Source organism: Lissotriton helveticus, chromosome 1_1, assembly GCF_964261635.1.
Source record: "Lissotriton helveticus chromosome 1_1, aLisHel1.1, whole genome shotgun sequence".
NCBI lineage: Eukaryota > Metazoa > Chordata > Amphibia > Caudata > Salamandridae > Lissotriton > Lissotriton helveticus.
In genome coordinates, this window is record NC_136057.1 from 100,039,303 (window position 1) to 100,061,485 (window position 22,183).

Consider the following 22,183-nt stretch of genomic DNA (forward strand, 5'->3'; position numbering starts at 1 on the left):
TGTGTCAAATGAACCTTTTGTGTTATTGTTATTATTGTGGATAATTTGTTGATGTACTTGGAAATCAGTTAAATTGAAAAAAGCTGCATAAAAAAATCACTTAAAATAAGTGCACCTTATGGGCATGAGCAGTGGTGCATTTTGACGCATGTGACAGTTTGTACACATCAATTTGTGGATAATTTTTTCCTGACAGGAGCGGGTCAGGTTTCGAGGTAGCACACTGCAGATTAACAGTTGAATCACAGATTATCTTCATTATACTGAACACGTAGGTGTGCAGGTAATATCCACAGTTTAACAAAAATAAACGTGCCAAGCGTAACATGTGTGTGAGGCAAAGCTCCCTAAATGTGCAGGCAAACTAAAATACGAGCAAACTAAGTGGGCCTCAAAGGAAACACACAATAAAAGAAAGGAGCTAGGAAGGGAGCTAATTTTATATTGTTTTCAATTTGTGGGCATGCATAGTGTTTCCTAGGTTTCTGCATATGCAGGACTTAAAACATTGATCCACACGTATATGTGCACTGCTCAGGAAGATGGCATTCAAATCGCAGACCAACAGCACTATCAATGTGACCCCAATCCCTGAACTTTCAGCAGCCGGAACCATCCGTGAAGAGGAGACCAGCACCTTCCGCGAATTCCCACTGACTCGTGGAATGCTACCCTGCCATCCTGCAGAGTACTGCAGGGCGCCAAGATTCCCCGTGTGCGTTCTTATGGTGCCCGACAAATTTCTTTCCCTGACAACCACCAGCTAGTGGCTGCCATCCCCTTTCTACTGCAAGTGTCTTTCCATTTTTGATAGAAGGCCTATGTTACACCGGTTTCCTGAAATTAGACAATTATTTGTTTGCCTTTGTTCTGTATTACTGTGCAGTTTTCCATTTTTGTTTAATTTTTGAAGCAGGGTGCCCGATTAAAACTTACCACCGGATGCTCACTTTTAGGTCATGCGCATACGCTATTTCTGCGATGGGTAGTATTTGCAGTAAAGGTCTTAGAGTCTACCCATTGATTACCATTCGCTTGGCTTGATTGCTACTCTTTTTTGCTACTTCCTAATTGGCCAGGAGTCACTTCCATTCATCTGTGTGGTGCACAAACCAAGCACAGAGGGATTAATTCTAAATAGAGTCCTTCTACTGCTCCCGTTGTAATTCAGGTACTATTCCCCACCCCCTACCTCCACACTCCTTTGGCCTATCCCCCCATCCCTAGCCATAACAAACAAGCATTTGCAATGCAATAGGTCTCGCATTTGCAAGAGTTTAACCTATTGGCATTGTAAATGACAATGCCTTTTATTGATGTTGTAAAAACTAACACGTAAATAAAAGGCATTGCCATTTACAATACCATTTACAATACCAATAGCTCCAAAAATCGCAGTTGCGAGACCTATTGCATTGCAAATGCTTGTTCACTTTGAATTGAGGACCTACTTGCTCAGGGTCTTCGTCCTCTGTGGCCTTATTCCAGGCTTCTCTCAAGGTAGAGTCCTCCCTTTGTGCTGAATAAAATCCACGGTCATACTGCCACATAGAGTCCTCTTTGGTCTGTTCCATTCTTTTTTTTCTCGCTTCTTTTGCTTCCCACTTTTCCTGGGTTTCTCTTGGTTGGACGCCAACCGGGCTACTGTAGCGAAAGGTGCACGCCCACACCATTCTTCCTGCTCTGGGGGGTGTTTCTGTTTCTGGTACGACTTTAGACAGATAGGGATAATCAGAGCCTAACACCAAGGGCTCTGGTAATCGGGGTATTAAACCTACTTTCAATGGAATTGGGGTGACTTTAGACAGATAGGGATAACCAGAGCCTAACACCAAGGGCTCTGGTAATCGGGGTATTAATCCTACTTTAAATGGAATTGGGGTGTACCCAGGTCCATGTTAAACCTGCACTTCTGTGGTGGGATAACGTTTCTTGTCCCTGTGTACACACTGTATGTTCACCATACCCTTGGTATGCGTTACTCCTCCTGGGACAGCAGTAGGTTGAATTACACTCTGTAAACAACCCGTGTCCATTAGAGCTTTTCGCGGTTCTCCGTTGACACTTACGGCGTGATAATATGGTGGTTTCTTTTCGGCGGGGTTACAGTAAAAAGAACGTGTGAGACCAATGTCCATAGGCTCTTCCTTTTGGGGACATACCCTTGCTATATGACCGAACCCTCCACATGAGAAACATTGTGGTCCTGGTTGGGAGGGCCTAATGGTAGGGGTGCACGTTGATCCTGGAGAAGGAATTGGACCTGGTAGGAGAGTGACAGTGTCTTATCTTCGGGGGGTTACTGCCTTGGTAACTTTAGAGGGACCCCCGCTGGAATGTTTCCAGGAATGATCATCTCTACCTCGTTGGAGTTCCTGAGCCCTACTATACGCCCATGCTACCTCTATTGCCCTGTCACAAGTCAAGTTGGAGTGTTGTCGCACCCATTTCTGTACGGGTGGATGTAATCAGGACAAGAATTGTTCTAAATAAATCTTTTCCATAATGTCCTCTTTAGTGGCTGTGAGGGGTTTGAGCCATCGGTCAGCAAGATCCCGTATCCGATATGACAGAGTCCTGGGGGTCTCTTGGGGGCCTTCCTTTACCTGCCGGAGCCGTATGCGGTAGGTTTCATCGTCTATCCTGGGCTTTTCCAACATTGCCTTCTTAACATCCTCATAAGGAGTGAGCCCCACAGGATTGGCAGCTTGATAGGCAGCCTGTAGGTCGCCTGTCAACAGTGGTCCCAAATACTGGCCCCATTTATCAGCCGCCCATCCCGCTGCTCTGGCCATCCTTTCAAAATTGGCAAAGAAAAACTCAGGATCCTCACCACTAACATATTTTTGAAGGACTACTGAGGGCAGAGTTGCATGACTTCTTGATTGTCCCAATGTATCGGCGAGTCTATTGAAGATGGCCTCTTGGGATTGATTCTGTTCTGATAGGGACTTGTGAAGCTTCTCCCTATCCTCCTCAGCTACAGACAGTAATTTCTCCATCACACGTCCCAGTTTCTCTTGTCCTGCCGCCATCTTCTGCAGTGCGGCCTCCATTCTTTAGGATCCCACTTCTGACACCAAGTGTGAGAGGGAAGGGCGAAAGAAGAAGCGAGGAGGCCGAATTCGTGGATCAATGGTGTCAGGATTTTATTTACAATGAACAGTTTCTTTTCTGATTTCTTCTGAATATCTTGAAGATTGGTGCAATGACAACTCCTAGGGTTCTTCCTTTCAAGGTCCTTGGGATGTTTTCAGGAATGCTTCTCTCTCAACTGATGGCTTTGATGTGGTCACACACCCCGGCAGCCTCAGGAAAAGAATGCAAAGAGAAGTGGAGGTAAATCAACTGGTCTCAAACTCCAGAGAACCCTTCACCAAGATAGGATACACCCTTTGTGGGTTTCTTTGGGTTGGTTGGTGATTTGACCGAGTCAGAGGGGTGGTAAAAAAAAAAAAAAATAAGGCACAGTAACAGAGGAAAAAGGAGGAGAATCCAAACGTAGGAATACACAATCTAGGATGAGGGATTGCTATGCGGGACACAAATGCTCACAAGTGTAGGGAATGTGCACACGTGAAAAGTGGACCGATTATGCTGTCAATACAGTGCACAAGAAAGAAAAAAAAACGGTGGTGCTGGCAATATATACAGTGCCCCGTTGTAAATAACCTCAACCCCCTCCCTTACTCATCCCTCCCTCCTGAGTTACGTATCGCGCAAGCCGCAATCCTCCTGGATTGCAGCGGCTCATCAGCTTCCACCGGGGGCGTCCACCACTCTTCTGTCCAGAGCTCTGCTTCCTCCTCCGGCTCAAAGACGACGTCGGGATTGGTCTCTGGGTTCTTCTCTCCTCTGCTCTCCTGGTCGCTCTCGTCCTTCATCTGGTCCTCCGTGTTACTCCTTCTTCCTTCCGTATCGAGAACGCCCGTTTGTTCTCTCAGGTTTCTTTCATATCCCCCGGTTCCAGACTTCCTGCTCTCCCATTGGTCTCCGCCTTCCACCTTACAGCTCTCCCATTGGCTCCCGCCTCTGTCCGAGGTGACGTCTTCCTGTGTGGGAGAGGCAGCGGTAAAGATTAACACCTTCTCTCTCTGTCTTTGACAGCCGGGGCAGTCCAGCTTCAAACGCAATGGGCATGCCGGAAGGAGGGGGAAAGTATCCTTGGATGCCGCTTCGGATGCTGCCTCCTCACAGGGGGCCTCACCTGCAAGCAGATATCCTCACACAGGAATTCCGACAACTGACGGGGCGAAGTCTAATGTCCCTGAGACTTCGGCAGGAGGCGCTCTCGATTCAGGCCCTCGGGTAGTTTCTTCAGCAAGCTTGGTGAAAGTTTCAAAAGCTCTTTCCTCTGTTGACTCGGACAGAGTTTCGTCTTGACATCCAGAAGGAACACACCTGGACAAGGTGCCAGCGCAGCGTTTTATACCTAAAAAGTCTTTGTTCTCCAAAGCCACAAATCACTCAATCCAGTCAGAACAAGTTCGGTGGGGTCGGGTAGCACTTGGTTTATGAGGTGACATCCTGCCCTTTCAGAATGCGGGGGTCTCCTATCAGACGCCCAGTGAGGCTGGGGGGGGGGGTGGAGCCATCATTCACCTAGCCAGGCACGGCCTTGCTTGAATCAAAGAGTCGCCCCTCCCCATGCTCCGAGTACCGATCTCTCTCTCCAGCCAGGTCTGACTCAGCTGGCCCTGCTGCTACAAAACCAGACGGCCAATACACATACTAGCAAAGCCTACAGGAAAGCTCAGGCACGTTTCCAGAAGAGCCATTTTCGAACATGGGATATATATAAATGGTTTTACTAAAAGGTGTATCTCAATGTCCGGAGCATAAACATATCAAACTTGAAGTTCCTATCAGGTTCTGGGGGTCAGATAGGATTATAGAATGTAATCGTCAACCTGCCCATTCTGGCCTATGAGAACGGATAGCTTCACGATAGTAACAGTGAAATGGAGGGTAACTCGCTATTAGAACATGCTACACAGACCTAGGCATTATGGTTATCCTAATTCATACAGTCATCTTTACACTGGGAGCATTCGTGCTGTGGCACTGATTAGCAGTGGCACGGCGCACAAAGCATTTAAATCCAGCCAACATATAAGATAGGAAGCGAAAAGAGGAAGGGAGACCCAAGCCAATGATGCTAGGTCTAACAAAACAAAATTGAAGCAGCTGTTTAAAGCAACAAAAGAAACGTTGATTATCTTTCTTCTGGTGGAATCTTTCTGCATGTTTCAACATGTTCTGAGGTACTGCAGCTTTTTTTTATGACTTGCATTGAACTGTTTCTAATATCTATGTGCAAAACATATCCCACGTTTTTGAGGTGTTTAATTTTGCACTAGAGGCTTTATTTTTATTCTTCATGTTTGCAAACATAATTGCTCTTTCATACGAAAGAGCTATGCAACAAGGTTTTAAGTGGTTTGTGGGAAAGGTGATGGTGTGAACATGTATTATATGAGATAAAGTACCACCTGGCGCACATTAGAAGATTACTGCAAGTTACCTCGGAGTCCCATAACCTTATAAATTAACTCTGCCTTCGGTCTCGTTCCTCTATATAGTTATGGAACTCCTCGCTGAAATGCAATATTCTTATGTGTGGCCGGAGGTACTTTATCCCTAAAATATTTTCACTGAATAAGGTTAAAGTGAAATTATAGTTGGTTTTGTTATAACACCTTAATGGATCTTTAAAAAAATAAAAAATAAATTTGCTTAAAAAACATGGGTAAAGTGCATTTATAGTTAAAACTTAAAATTGATCAAACCACTGCAATATGCAAGTTCTAGATAGAACCACAATCCATAACTCGCACTACGGGTGTGCAAACCGTAACTCATGATGTGATGACATTTTACATAGCTAAAGAGTTTGCTAAAGGCAGGATGCTGCTGTAGGGAGATCATCGCTACTTTTGTCTGAGCATAAAACAATTCATAGCACACTTGGGACTGAGCTAGAGGTTGGGAGGGTGAACTCACCAGTGACACATAACAAATCACTTTGTGTATCTGTCTACCATGAGGTGGTGAGCAGTCATGGAGAATCCTGCAGTGATAAGAACATCCCTGGTGGGCCCTGCTGTTGAGGCTGAATACAGGCTAGGATTTTTATATCAGGAACTGGAGATGACTGCTTTTTACCCACTGTAACTGTGCAACAGGAAACAGTTCCCTCTCTAGACTGCGCATGTCTGCTATTCTCAATGAACACCACATCACTTGCATCCGACTATTACGTTTGATTCTGGCCAGTAATTCTTCCCATGAATAGCGCTATTTCCAATTCCTCAGCCTGGAATGGGCGCGAACAAGGAAGGACGAGAGGTACTGGCCTATTTGTCTCATGCAGATTCCCATTACCAGGACTGTTTCTGCACAGGAAGGATGCAGTCATGGGTGGATCAGAGAAGAGTGCAGGGACACACCTGCACCCTGTGTACTCGTACTTTGAGGGTCAGTATCGCTCAGGGGGTTCCACCCAAACAATATTAATCCCCTCGGAGACTTTCTAAAATCTGCCCATATGCATTCTAAAGAGGTTACATGTGTTAGTGCACTCCACGTGTCCATTTATAGCGAAACACATACCTGGGGTGGCTTTGGACGGCAATAAATGTGACTGTGTTGGTCCTGTCTCCATTGAGTCTGAGGGGGCATCTTCATCTGCAGTAAATGGGTCCAGTTCTAGGCATGATGGAGGCACAGGCTGACCCCGCTCTTCAGGACAGAGCAGTTCTGCCTTGCAGTTCTGATGTTGAGGCTGTGATTCAGGATGCAGTAGTTCGAGTATGTAGCTCTGATCTGAGCCCTCTGCATCAGTACAGGCTGGTTCTAGCTTGCAGTTCTGATTTGAACCCTGCTTCTCTGGGTGCAGTTGTTCCACCGTGTTTTTCTGATCTGTTTTTTGTGCTTCAGGCAGCGCCGATTCTCTCTCTCGATCCAGTGCAGCAGTGTGCAGTGGTTCCACCGTGTTGTTCTGATCTGAACCCGGTGCATCTGCACAGGTCTGTTCTAGCTTGTCTTTCTGCTCTGGTTCCTGTGCTTCAGGATGCATAGATTCTAGCTCATAGTTCACGTTAGGATCCTGCACGTAAGGAAGTTCCTGCTTAAAGCATAGGTGTTGCTGTAGGCACTGGGTTTGTTGTGACCCCAACTCATCAAAGGACAACAGACCAGACTCTAAGTGTTCGTCTGATGACATCCCATCAGGTGACACGGGTTGGAGGCTGCGGTTCTCCTGGGGATCTTGGCAATCAGAACACATCAATTCTTCCTCCAAGGGATCATCGGGACTGTTCCCATTTGGTAGCGCAGGTTGTATACAGTGGTTTTGCTGTGGTTGGTGTCCATCAGGAAATACTGGGTGTGGGCAGAGGTTCTGTTGCTGGTCCCAGCAATTAGTAGACAATGGAGATGGTTCTTGCTTCAGGTGCCCATCTGGTTTTCTCTCTTCTGGGAACGCTGACTGTACGCTCTGGTCTTGCTCTGATTCTGAGGGAAGATACAGGTTTGCCTCCAATGATCTGCCTGGAGGATCTGTCTGAGGGCATCTGGATAGAGTACAATCCAGCTGTAGTCCATTTCCATCTGGAAACCCAGGTTGCATGCACTGGTCTTGCTGCGACTCGTGTACATCTGGAAACCCAGGTTGCATGCATTGGTCTCTCTGCGACTCGTGTACATCTGGAAACCCAGAATGCATGCACTGTTCCTGCTGCGACTCGTGTACATCTGGAAACCCAGGCTGCATGCACTGGTCCTGCTGTGACTCGTGTACATCTGGAAACACAGGCTGCATGTGCTGGTGTCGCTTCGACTCGTGTACATCTGGAAAACCAGGCTGCATGCGTTGATCTTGCTTCGACTCATGTACATCTGGAAACCCAGGTTGCAAGCACTGGTCCTCCGGTGGGTCACGTCGATCTGGAAACACTGGCTGTAGACAAAGGTTTGGCTCATATGGACGCACTTGAACATCAGTCGGAGAAGAGAGCGTACAGTCCTGCTTTGGTATATGCCCATCAGAAAACACTGTCTGAAGACACAAGCTCGGATCCCCTGGCCTGTCCAGCTGAGGTGTCACAGAAGACCGGCTAACAGTACAATCTCTAATGCTCGCTGGACAGACCATCTCCAAAGACACCGTACCATTATCTGGGTAACATTGATCCTTTTCTATCCAGATTTTCTTAATCAGCCCAGTGACTCTAGAAGGTATGTCCTCCACAGTATTCAGCAAGTTATCCATTTTGGCTTCCAACTCCTCCAGCATGGATAGAAGAATAATGTGGGGCAGGTTCTCCGAAAGAGGTTCCAGGTCCTGGTCCCTCTGAGCATCCTTTCGGGATCTGGAAGTTGAGACATCAAGGACAGGTAAAGATAGCACTGTGGCTCTTACGGATTCACGTGAACATTGCGCTGTCACTTTCTTTCCTGGAACCCGTCTTCTGCCCATTCTGGTAAATTGATGTTCAAGTCTCAAGTGTCTGCAGAGGAGAGGAAAAGAGAAAAGACAACACGTTATCACAGGACAACTAGGCCAAAATACTCCTTCCTGACTCACCAACCCCAGTGTGATCAGAGGAAATTGCGAATTTCTAAAACCCAGAAAAAATTCAATCATTGAAATTTAACAATATCCATAACATCTATCTATATAAAAAAAAATGTAAATGTTCATTTGTTCAAAATCGTAAATCTACGAAAGTTCTTCACCGATTGCTTTGAAATTTTGACACAACGTTGGATTCAAATACGCGCGTGTTTTTATATACACAACGTTGGATTCGAATACGCGCGGGTCGAATACGCGCGTGTTTTTAATCGAAAGCCCTAACAGACACATAAAAATGTCAATGTTCGTTTGTTCAAAATCTTAAATCTCTGAAACTTCTTCACCGAATGCTTTGAAATTTTGACACAACATTGGATTCGATTAAGTGCATGTTTATATATATACAACGTTGGATTTGAATACGCACGTCTCCAATACGCGTGTGTTTTTAATCGAAAGGCCTAACAGACCCTATCGATTGGGTTGCTGCGCAACAACTACAAGGGACGCATAGAGACAATAGTCACAAAAACATATTGTATACCCACAAGCATTGTGAAATTAAACATATATTACGATGGACAGTGGGTGTCAGGATGGCAGACCGGGAACTGGGTGGAGGGAGGGGGAGGAGTTGGTTCACTTTGTAACATTAAGAAAGGACGCATAGACAATAGTCTACATATATTAGGTTGGTCAGTTGGTGTCTGGATGGCAGACTGAGAACTGGGTGGAGGGAGTGGGAGGAGTTGGTTCACTTTGCAACATTAGCGCGTGTTTATATATACACAATGTTGGATTTGAATACGCGCGTGTACAATACGCGCGTGTTTTTAATTGAAAGGGCGAACAGACCCTATCGATTTGGTTGCTGTGCAACAAATACAAGGGACACATAGAGACAATGGTCTACATATATTAGGATGGACAGTTGGTGTCAGGATGGCAGACCGGGAAGTGGGTGGAGGGAGGGGGGGGAGGAGTTGGTTCACTTTGCAACATTAAGAAAGGACGCATAGAGACAATAGTCTACATATATTAGGGTGGACAGTTGGTGTCAGGATGGCAGACCGGGAAGTGGGTGGGGGGAGGAGTTGGTACACTTTGCAACATTAGCGCGTGTTTATATATACACCTTGTTGGATTCGAAAACGCGCGTGTACAATGCGCACGTGTTTTTAATCGAAAGGCCGAACAGACCCTATCGATTTGCTTGCTGCGCAACAACTACAAGGGATGCTTACAGACAATAGTCACAAAAACATATTGTATACCCACAAGCATTGTGAAATTAAACATATATTAGGATGGACAGTGGGTGTCAGGATGGCAGACCGGGAACTGGGTGGAGGGAGGGGGGAGGAGTTGGTTCACTATGCAACATTAAGAAAGGACACATAGACAATAGTCTACATATATTAGGATGGACAGTTGGTGTCAGGATGGCAGACCGGGAAGTGGGTGGAGGGAGTGGGAGGTGTTGGTTCACTTTGCAACATTAGTGCGTGTTTATATATACACAAGGTTGGATTCGAATACGCGCGTGTACAATACGTGCGTGTTTTCAATTGAATGGGCGAACAGACCCTATCGATTTGGTTGCTGCGCAACAAATACAAGGGACACATAGAGACAATAGTCTACATATATTAGGATGGACAGTTGGTGTCAGAATGGCAGACCGGGAAGTGGGTGGAGGGAGGGGGAGGAGTTGGTTCACTTTGCAACATTAAGAAAGGAAGCATAGACACAATAGTCTACATATATTAGAATGGACAGTTGGTGTCAGGATGGCAGACCGGGAAGTGGGTGGAGGGAGGGGGGAGGAGTTGGTTCACTTTGCAACATTAGCGCGTGTTTATATATACACCTTGTTGGATTCGAATACGCGCGTGTACAATATGCACGTGTTTTTAATCGAAAGGCCGAACAGACCCTATCTATTTGCTTGCTACGCAACAACTACAAGGGACGCATACAGACAATAGTCACAAAAACATATTGTATACCCACAAGCACTGTGAAATGAAACATATTAGAAACGTGCGCTTACTCTTTTCTTTCTCTTCCATTTAACCAGACTGAGCCACAGCAACGCGTGGCAGGGTACAGCTAGTAGTACATATATTATGAAAGACACTGATTTGAAATGCATTTCCAACAGTATGTGTGTTCCTTGGTCTGATCAAATTGCACACTTTTATGAAAAAAATTGAATACTGTAACAGCCTTGCAGCAATGAAAGGTTCATAATTCCCTAGCAGACAAGACTGCTCTATCATTCTCACTTGTACTGTACAGCTCTCTTTTGCAATATTCAGTTCAGTGACGGAAGCACGCGCCAACATACCAAACCTCTAGAGGATCTACAAAATGCTTATTATGTCATTGCATATATAGAGAGCATGTTCAACCTGGGGTTTCTTTGAGCGGAATCAGAAATACGCAAAAGAAGACAACCAATCAGACCAGGGAAGAATGTGGTATGAGTAGGCTTGTGGGCTGTTAGATTTCTGGCAAAACACTTGAAGTTAGATTCAAATGGATTTAGCTGGGATAGAGCCCCGTATGGAAGGAGCTTGTACCACAAAGTTGCGTCCACCTGATCTGATCTTCTATAATTTCGGAATAGCAAGTAAATTCAAGTGAGATCGTATGTTTTTTGCGGGTGTATCTTGCAATGAAGTGAGGGGCTAGACCTCTCAACCCTTTAGGGCTGAGGCAGAGGGTCTTAGACTGGATTTGTTATTTCAATATAGGTGTGATGTGTGCCCACCTCGGTAGATGATGTAGTAAACAAGCTGCATCGCTGTGAATTACTTGCAGTCTATGAATGGTGTTATTGGGTATGCTTACATATACTCGGTTGGCATAATGCGATCTAGACAGGACTGCGGCCACCACTATTGCTTTTCTGGTCAAAAGTGGGAGGAGTGGGGTTAGTTTCTGAAGCAGTTTCAGCATAAATCTGCATTTAGATCCTACTGCTCCAGCAGCTGGGTCTCGCTAAGATTACTATTGAGTATCACTCAGAGGCTTTTAGCTGAGGGTTTAGGCTCCGGTAACAATCTCATTTTTGTTGGTGAGTAAAGTTGTTTCCAAACGTTGGTCTTATTCTTTAGAATTTCAAACTCGGTTTTGTCCACATACGGTTTTAGCTGATTCATCCTCATCAAGTAATCATTAAATTGCATCATATTTTGAGACTAGAGTGGTGAGGCGGATATTCCATTGATAAGAATTATCTGAGAGCTGGTGTATTTATAAAGCCTGGAACCTCTTGAAGACAGTTCTCTGACCAATAGTTTTTGCAGGTTAAGGGAGCAGAGGTATTGCCCTATAATTATTGGTTATATCCGGGACTTCTCCCTGCTCTTTCAGTATCGTGAGCTCTACAGCATTTTGAAAATCACTTGGAACAACAGCTTGAGCTGCTGAATTGATGAAAACGCTCTGCAGGGGACTGCTCAAGACCTTGCTTTTCCACGGAGACACAGCAGCCCCAGCGCCCAGATACCATTAGGGGTGCACTTTACAAATGCTGATTGATTGATTGCTGAGGTCAGAGATTATATGACTGCTGGACGGCAAGGGTCAGTTGGTGACCCGGATTTGACCTTGATCATGAATTCATGAAGTTTGTTTATTTCTTCAAACAAGGATAAGGTGGTTGAGTTCTTTTAGACTCGACTTCAGAAAAAAAAGCCTTACATAAGAAAGTAAGAGATAAGGAGGAAAATAGGAAATGTAGGAAGCTGTACAATGAAGCTTGAAAAACTAGGATAAATTAAATGAAAGAGAAGGCTTGGGAGAACCTTAAAGAAGATTCAACAAGTAAAGACAGTTCCCTATTTTGGCAGGGCGTGAACGCACCTTTTTTTACTAACAAGCCCGATGCGCCTTCCATTGAGGTAGTAATTGAGGAAAAAACTTGGGTGGACTTCTTTTCAAATGTTTACTCCCCACTGAATGCCACAGAGAGGGAGACAGACTGCAGGCTGGAGCTTGGGGGGGGGGTGGGGTGTTGGGGAACCAGGGTTTCCTGCCTATTGACTTTCATATCATGCTGGAAGATGTAACCATGGCCACAAATGCAAGCAAGAGTGGCAAGGCCCCAGGCCTGGATGGGGTACCAATTAATTTATTTAAGTCAATTCCGCAGCTGTGGTCCCAATATGAACACAGGTTTTATGAGCATGCTGTGCGAAAGGATTTATAGATACATGGTGCGAATGGATCATTGTCCAAATTTTTAAGAAGGGGGATCGGGAAAATCGCGACTGCTACCGCCCGATATCCTTATTAGAGTCACTTATGAAGGTAGCAGGAAGGATTGTTTTAGATCGGTTACAAACATGGGCAGAAGAAAACAATATTTTAAGTGATGTACAGTATGGTCTAGATCTGGTTTAGGAATCAACGAGCAGGCTCTTAATCTTAGTATTTTAATTGGAAAGTACACTCAGGCTAAATCAGGGACATTTTGTTTGGCATTCGTCCACCTTACAGCCGCATTTGACTGCATTATACACAGCGAACTGTGGGGGGTTCTTAGTGATCTCAAGGTCGACCCAATACTAATCCAGTTTCTAAGACAGTTATACTCTGGTGCCACAGCTAAAGTTCGTTATGGACTTAAGGGAGAGTGTATCGCTCTGTTCAAAGTGGAGAGGGGAGTGAGGCAAGGATGCATTTCGGCACCACTCCTGTTCACTCTTTATAACAACGCATTGGAACAGGAGTAGGTGTCAAACGCTAGGGACCCGCCATATGTAAATAACCGTCCGATAGTCTCCCTTCTCTACACGGATGATGCGTTACTTATGGCACGTACCCAGATTGGTTTACAAAGGCTCTTACTTTTTATACTAGTTTTATGGACAACCTGGGTTTGAAAATGAATGCAAAGAAAAGCTTTATAATGACTTGTGGGAGAGGGAAACAAAAGCGTAGAAGCTTTCAAGCTTCAGGGAGCAGGGTGGAACCTATTAACTCTTTTACATATCTGGGTGTCCTATTTAACCGTACTGGGTCTTGGGCTCAAGTGATCAAGACTAGGAGCCTTTTGTTTATGAAGTCTAATGCGGCCTTAATTAATTTTATGAAAAACTGGGCAAAAGGCCACCCGAAATTCTCCTGATAATCTACCAGGATAAATGCGTGAGCATAGCAACCTTTGGGACAGGTATATGGGGATTTCACGATTGTGCACCAATCCAACATGTCGAAAACGCCTTAAGATTTATATTGAAGTTCTCACCAGCACCCCATTTTTAACTGTCACAGAGAGGTAGGACTATCATTCATCTCAGACTTAATTAAGGTACAACCTGTGCTGCTCCGCCACCAGCACAGATCTAAAAAAAGGAAATCCTGACCGACGCAATGAAATTAGACCATGCCAGCAAGATTACTTGGCTAAAATACTTAAAAAACTTTATGCGGGATATTGGGCATCCAGAATATTTTTCCCTACCTGAAGCAATGAATTCCATACATCGGAAGGAATTCAAAAAAGCTTGTATGACTTTCCTGGAAGAGAACAGGCTAGCTCTATAAATGAATAAATGTATGATGGTTCAGCACCAAATAATTACTATAACGTATAACATCCAACCGTATCTATTGGGTTGTATAGGGGGATACGATAGGTACGTGCTAACATGTTTTAGATTTGGTACCTTCCATCGTTTGATTAGTCACCCAGGCATGAACAATTGGTCAAGGGAATAATGCCCGTGCCCTTGCGATAATATCTCTCAATAAACAACTATCCAAGTAATCCTATTCTGTAAATTTTACGTCAATGAACAACGTAGATGGATTATACCTCTATTAAAACAGGGGGGATGGAGACAATGCCGTCCAGCTCTTTTGTATTTACAGATGTTGGAGAACTATTATCGCATTGGAACGATGGTGGGTTTCCTAAAAAGCATACTGAGAGCAAGGAACATTTTAAATGTTTAGAGGTTTGACAGAAAATATATGGGATGTGTTATTTTTATGTTGAGTAACTAGAAATAGCTACAGTAAATGAACTGTTGTATGAACTTGTACATATTTATGTTTACCATTGTATTTTTAGAAGTGAGAGGAGATGTTTTAATTGACTGCTTTTATGATTTTAAAATCGAATAAAGCTTGTTTTGATTTGACTTGACTTCAGAATTACTGCTGCTGTATTTGTTTATACTATATTTAAAGAATTTTTTTGTTAAGTATTTAGATTGTCACAGAATGCCCCGATAGGAGTCAGGGAAGTTCTCATTTCATCTGGGGGCGACAAATCATTCAGGATATAAAAAATCATTTTTATTATTTGCCTATTAAGAGGACTTTGCATGTGCGGTTTTGCTTTTATATTCTGCAAGCTCAATTTTAAATTTGATTTTTCGCTCTTCATCATCCCTTTCCCGCCAGTTTCGAAGCAATGCAGGTTTCGCCTTCTTTAACTCTACCTTGTACCAGAGCACTGGTCTGATGTGGTTTATAACTAGCCTCTCTGAGCCACAGAGTGGATTATTTTTCTTTGGAGAGAATGTCTTCAATTGATGGTAAGTAGGGCAGGGGTGGGATTGTGAGAGTGTTGATAACACTGGCTCTGTATTAATGTGTCGCCATGTGCGTATGGTTTCATTTGCTGCTTGTGGATCAAGTTAGAAAAATCTACCGGAATACAACGCTGATCAAATACTGATTGGACCGTATGCAAGATGGGATGATTATATTGGATCGATTCAAATTATATGCCCAGATCAGATCTTAGGGATTTCATTTCATGTGATCTGAGCATGTAATTTGCTGGTGTAGACTCAACATCATTATCTCAGCAAATTCATTATCTTTAGGGGCTGAGTTCAGGTCATCAATTCCAAACTTGAGAAAGGAAAGCAGATCTACCCCTTCAGTTTGAGTAATTTGTAAAAGAGATGTGTGGATCCACTGGTGAATAATTGCTGCTATCTCACTCCTTTCTCTGAGCTTGTTCTCTTTTGGTTATCTTCAGGTATGGCATCTGGAGTAGATCCCTCTGACAACCAGGTTTCAGTTAAGAACAGGATATCCGTCTTAGGAGATTCTAATATTTTGAGTATTTCCACTTTATCTTTGACTAGAGAGGGTGGGTTTAGTTAAGCCGCTTTTAATGACTTCTCAATCTGAGGATGTAGAAGAGTTTTATTGTTTGATGGCCCGCAGTGAGGGCTGTTGAGTACCAGATTACTCTATATGTGTGGCTGGCATACACAACATTTACTTCTAAAGACAAGGCAAGCATGGGGGAGATACTAAAATCTGTGTACATTAAAGACAATAGATCCTTTGCTGATTATGAGAAATATTGAGTATACTACGTGTTTCCTGGTCCCAGCGAATGTGGACAGGCGTGCCTGGGAGCAGATAGGCTTGTCTTTGGCAACATTTTTGCAGCACACACACAAAGAAACTGCTCTTTAAAAACTCCATTCAACTGTATACTCACAGATGTGACACTAACTCCAACTCTCACTTGTACAGCCTCACACCTCATTTATAAATGGATTAATGTAACAAACCAGATATCTCTTAACCACATCTTCAATGCTGCACAATTACACAGGCATTGTGCTCTGCTGTGCACACACACACACGTGAAACACAATTCAACCCCCAGGCACAAAGACCTACACACTGGAAGTAAGTAATCAGACTGATCAGTCGCTTACTTGCTCATATATAATGTATCCACCTGAGAGGCCCAATCAAAAACAAGCACATACACACTGTCTTGCACACACAAATCACTTCCATACATTCTGTATTGAAAGGTTAGACTTCGTCCAAGCCATTCACGAGCATCACCTACTCCCAGAGACCTACACCCAGGGTGGGCACTGGGTGGCACAGATCTGCACCGTCACATGTAACACCTCAAATAATCACAGGTCACTCTTCACACAAAGTTCTTGCAGTCTCTTCAATAGAGCTGTGACATCCCAGAGTCTCTGAGGCAACACTGCATGTGGAATGATGTTGAGGGAGTTGGAAGGTGTCAGTATCTGAGGAGGAAGCAGATCTGTGGATGGAGCATTCTGTAAGAAATAAACTCCTCCTTTCTATCACTACCATGGACACGCAATACTTCATATATTAGCGACGTGCGGAAATATGGAAAAATGTACAAGGCTTCAATATTGCATTGTGAGAGTACTGAGGGTCTGTTAATTTTATGTTAAAAAAGCAATTGAAGTAGGTGATAACACGGAGAAACGTTGTCACTTCTTCAAACACTCCACACATTGCATGTGCGCTGCATTTTACAGCACAAACACAACCTGCCCTGCACTTCACAGCACAAATACCCCAACCTGTGGAGTGTAGAAGGATTACTCTATGTATAGGATTTTGTACTGTAAGTGTGTTTCCAGTACTAATACTATGCTAGACAGCACACACTCCTCTGCCCTATGGTGTAAAGGTTTTGCGTGGCACTAGGTATACTGTGTACTTGTGCCGGGGCAGTGTGCAGCAGCGTGCTGTATTTCATAAATCTGGCTCAGCGCTGCTTTATCTCCCTCGCACATCACAGCGCTGTACCTAACTGCTGCATTGCGGTGCACTAAAAAATAATGTATCTGCTCCTTACTGTGCATGTGTGGTCTGCCCAGCCTCAACCCTCACATTCTCTTGGGCACACTTGGTCTGCCCAGCCACAACCCTCACATTCTCTTGTGCACGCTTGGTGTGCCCAGCCTCAACCCTCACATTCTCTTGTGCATGCTGGTGCGCCCAGCCTCAACCCTCACATTCTCTTGTGCATGCTTAGTGTGCCCAGCCTCAAACCTCATATTCTCTTGTGCAAGCTTGGTCTTCCCAGCCTCAACCCTCACATTCTCTTGTGCATGCATGATCTGCCCAGCCTCTCATCAACGTTTTGTGCATGCTTGGTGTGCCCAGCCTCAACCCTCACATTCTCTTCGGCATGCGTGGTCTGCCCAGACTTAACCCTCACACTCTCTTGTGCATGCGTGGTCTGCCCAGACTTAACCCGCACATGCTCTTGTGCATGCTTGGTCTGCCCAGCCTTAACCCTCACACTCTTGTGCATGCATGGTCTGCCTATACTCAACCCTCACATTCTCTTATGCATGATTGGTCTGCCTAGCCTTAACCCTCACATTTTCCTGTGCATGCTTGTTTTGCCCAGCCTTAACCCTCACACCCTTGTGCATGCTTGGCATGACCAGCCTTAAACCTCACATTGTCTTGTGCATGCTTGGTCTGCTCAACCTTAACCCTCACATTCTCCGGCAGCTGCTGGCAATTATAGTGACATGAGTGTGTTTCATCCCTCTCTCCTTATTTGACATCACCGTCCCGCTTAACCTATCTCTACTTCTCTATGTATACCCCCACCCTCTCTTTTATCTCTGATCTCTTTTCCTCAGCTTCGTCTACCTCACCTCTCATCAAATATACCTCACTCTGCTCCACCTTTCTATACCTCTCTCTCATGCCCTTGTCTCTTTTTCAGTCTCTGTACCTACATCTATATCTAATTGCTCTCAATTCCTGCTCTCTTACTCAACCCTCTCTACCTTATCCCTATCTCTGTTCAGCACTTATTTTGTTTCTCTATTGCATCCCTTTTTCTTCCTTGATTCCATTTCACCTCTCACACTAACTCATCTCTAGATTTACCTCACCTTCTCTCTTAGCCTCTCTCTACTTCTCTATGTTCCTCTATTCTCTGCTTCTTCTTTCTCTACATCTGTCTCATGCCCTTGCCTCTCTCTCTTTCTATACCTCTCTCTCATGCCCTTGTCTTTCTTTCAGTCTCTGTACTTACATCGAGATCTAATCGCTCTCGATTCCCGCTCTCTTACTCAACACTCTCTACCTCATCCCTATTTCTGTACCGCACTTATCTTGTTTCTCAATTACATCCTTGTTTCTCCCTTGATTCCATATCACCTCTCACACAAACTCATCTCTAGCTTTACCTCACCGCCATCCTCTCTTCATGTCTACTACCTTACCTCTACTTCTCTCTCTGCCCTTTCCATGCCTCCCCATTCTCCTCACCTCTCTATCTCCTCTCTCTCTGCCACACCACCCTCTCTCACTACATACATTTTAACATTTACATCATTCTTAGTTCACGGCCTACTCTCGCCACCTCTCTTTCTCACCCTCTACCTAGTTCAAGTTCAAGTTATAAATTTGTATAGCGCGGTATTCACCCAGAGGGTCTCAAGGCGCTTAAGGGAAGAGGGGTTCGCTACTGATCGAACAGCCAGGTCTTGAGTTGTTTTCTGAAGGAGAGGTGGTTCTGTGTAAGACGGAGGTGGGTGGGGAGGGAGTTCCAGGTCTTGGCCGCCAAGTAGGAGAAGGATCTTCCTCCCATGGTGGCTCTTCGGATGCGTGGAATCGTGGCGAGGGCTTGGTTGGACGATCGTAGTTGACGGGTGGGGGTGTAAAAGGTCAGGCGAGTGTTGAGGTATCTGGGTCCTAGGTCGTGAAGGGCCTTGTGTGCGTGGGTGAGGAGTCGGAACGTGATTCTCTTGTTGACGGGGAGCCAGTGCAGGTCTCTCAGGTGACCAGATATGTGGTTGTGGCGAGGTATGTCTAGGAGGAGTCTGGCGGAAGCGTTCTGAATGCGTTGAAGTCTATTCTGTAATTTGGCTGTGGTTCCGGCATAGAGGGTGTTTCCGTAGTCCAGACGGCTTGTGACAAGTGCTTGGGTGACCGTCTTCCTTGTTTCGGTGGGGATCCAACAGAAGATCTTTCGGAGCATGCGTAGGATGTTGAAACATGATGATGAGACGGCGTTGACTTGTCTGGTCATCGAGAGGGAGGAGTCTAGGATGAATCCCAAGATGCGAGCATGGTCCGTTGGTTTGGGTGCCCTGCCTAAGGCCGAGGTCCACCAAGAGTCGTCCCAGGCAGAGGGGGATGATCCTAGGATAAGAACTTCCGTCTTGTCTGAGTTCAGTTTTAGGCGGCTGTTCTTCATCCACTCGGCTACGTCTTTCATCCCTTCGTGTAGGTTGGTTTTGGCGGTGGTTGGGTCGTTGGTGAGGGAGAGGATCAGCTGGGTGTCGTCTGCATAGGAGATGATGTTGAGATTGTGTTGGCGCGCGATGGATGCGAGGGGACTCCTGTAGACGTTGAAGAGGGTGGGGCTGAGTGAAGATCCTTGTGGTACACCGCATATGACTTCGGTGGCGTCTGATCTGAAAGGGGGGAGGCGGACTCTCTGGGTTCTTCCGGCTAGGAATGAGATGATCCAGTCCAAGGCCTTATCTTGTATTCCGACGTTCCTGAAGCGTTGTACAAGGGTGCGGTGGCAGACTGTGTTGAACGCTGCGGAGAGGTCCAGGAGGATGAGGGCCACTGTTTCCCCGTTGTCGAGCAGTGTCCGGATGTCATCTGTGGCTGCAATGAGGGCGGTCTCGGTACTGTGGTTGGCTCGGAAACCGGATTGTGAGGGGTCTAGGGCATTGTAGATTCAAGGAAGGCGGCGAGCTGACTGTTGACGGTCTTCTCTATGACTTTGGCGGGGAATGGGAGGAGCGAGATGGGACGGTAGTTCTTAAGCTCGCTGGGGTCCGCTGTAGGTTTCTTAAGGAGGGCACTCAGTTCGGCATGTTTCCAGCTTTCCGGGAAGGTGGCGGTGTCGAAGGAGCAGTTGATGATGTCCCGGAGTTGGGGGGCGATGATGGAGTCGGCCTTGTTGAAGATGTGATGGGGGCATGGGTCGGTTGGCGATCCGGAGTGGATGGAGTTCATCGTGCGGATGGTGTCTTCGGTGCTGATCGGGGTCCAGGCGCGGAGGGTGGTGGTGGGGGGCTTCTGTTCTGTGGTTGGGGGAGTGGTCAGGTCGCCGAAGCTGTTATGTATGTCAGCGATCTTGTTGTGGAAGAATGAGGCAAGAGAATCGCAGAGGTCTTGAGAGGGAGTGATGTCGTTGTTGCCGGCGTTGGGGTTGATGAGCTCTTTGACAATGCTGAAGAGTTCTTTGCTGTTGTGGGCGTTGTTGTCTAGTCGCTCCTTGAATGCTGATTTTTTGGTGGTGCAGATCAGCTGGTGGTGTTAGCGGGTGGCGTTCTTGAGGGCGGTCATGTTGTTTGTGGTTGGGTTTCTTCGCCATGCTTTCTCGTGGGTGCGGCAGTTCTTTTTGGAGTTCTTGAGGTCGTCGTTGAACCAAGGGGCTTTTTTGCTTCCTGGCTTGTTGGGAGGGTTTTTCAAGGGTGCTAGTTCGTCAGCGCAGTGGGTGATCCATTGTGTGAGATTGATGGCTGCTTGGTTTGGGTCCGTTGATCTGGCGGGAGGGTTTTGGTTTAGAGATGTGGTGAGCTGGTCGGAAGTAATTTTGTTCCAGTATCTTCGGGGAACTTGTTGCGGGTGGTGGTGGGTCGTGGTCTTTCTGAAGCTGAAGTGGACGCAGCTGTGGTCAGTCCAGTGGAGTCCCGTGGCGTGATTGAAGGAGATGTGCTTGCTGGAGGTGAAGATTGGGTCGAATGTGTGTCCGGCGTAGTGGGTGGGGGTGTTCACCAATTGTTTGAGTCCGAGATTGGTGAGGTTGTCCAGCAGGGTGGTGGTGTTGTTGTCGTTGTTATTCTCCAGATGGAAGTTGAGGTCTCCTAGGAGAATATAGTCTTTGGAGGGGAGGGCGTGCGGGCTGACGAAGTCAGCGATGTCTTCGCTGAATTGTGTGCGGGGTCCTGGGGGTCTGTAGATGAGGGTGCCTCTGAGTGTGGTTTTGGGGTTGGTTTGTATTTGGAAGTGGAGGTGTTCAGTGGCTAAGAAGGTGTCGTCGGTGCTGGTCGTGATGCAGATGGTGTTTTTGTGAACGATGGCGATACCTCCTCCAGTTTTGTTGATGCGCTCTTTTCGGATGATCTTGTATCCGTCCGGGATGGCTATGGCGATGTCGGGCGCTGATGAGGCGTTCATCCATGTTTCCGTGAGAAAGGCGACGTCCGGAGTTGTGGTATCGAGTAGGTTCCATAGTTCAATGGTGTGTCTGTGGACCGAGCGGGTGTTGAGCAGGATGCACTTCAGGTCGTTGTTGTTGGAGCTCTGCTTGGCGTTTGTGGATGCAGTGTGGGTTCTGATGCAGCAGAACTTGCAGGTTAGGCAGGTGAAGGGTCCGTGGGTGCGTCCTGGGGCGGCTTGGTGGCAGTTGGGGAGTCGGCCGGTGTTGAGTGCAGTGAGGGACGCGGCGTCGTACGTAAGGCGGGTGGAGTGGTTTTAACGGGGGCCAGGGGCTATAGCTCTGGGCGTGGTCCAGGCGCGGACGGGCGTAGACTGGCTTACCTTTGGCGCGTCTTCGGCTCGCATGGGGCGCTTCCGCTGCGCGTGAACGCTGCGCGTAAGTGCAGCTGTCATAAGTGGAGAGTGGAGGGGCGGAGCGAGGGAGGAGCAGCTGGGAGGCGGGAGCGGGGTGGCGATGTACAGGGAAGCTCGAGGGAATGAGGGTGGGGCCGCGGGGGATCAGCGGCAGGGAGCAAGGACCAAATGGCACAGTACAAAATGCAGTGGGGGGGATCGGGGGCACAACCAGGCGCAAGCAAGGCACAACAGTTGAATAGCAACACTAATACGATACCAGATACAGCA

At 46.2% G+C, this 22,183-nt stretch overlaps 1 pseudogene across 1 annotated transcript in view; it reads right to left on the reverse strand.

The window, feature by feature from the left end:
- Window positions 1-22,183, reverse strand: part of LOC144758217 (uncharacterized) — a 50,998-nt pseudogene that overhangs the window by 26,980 nt on the left and 1,835 nt on the right. The window contains exon 2 of the transcript XR_013595597.1: window positions 6,613-8,510. The product of XR_013595597.1 is annotated as an uncharacterized LOC144758217 (transcript). The remainder of the gene's footprint in view (window positions 1-6,612; window positions 8,511-22,183) is intronic.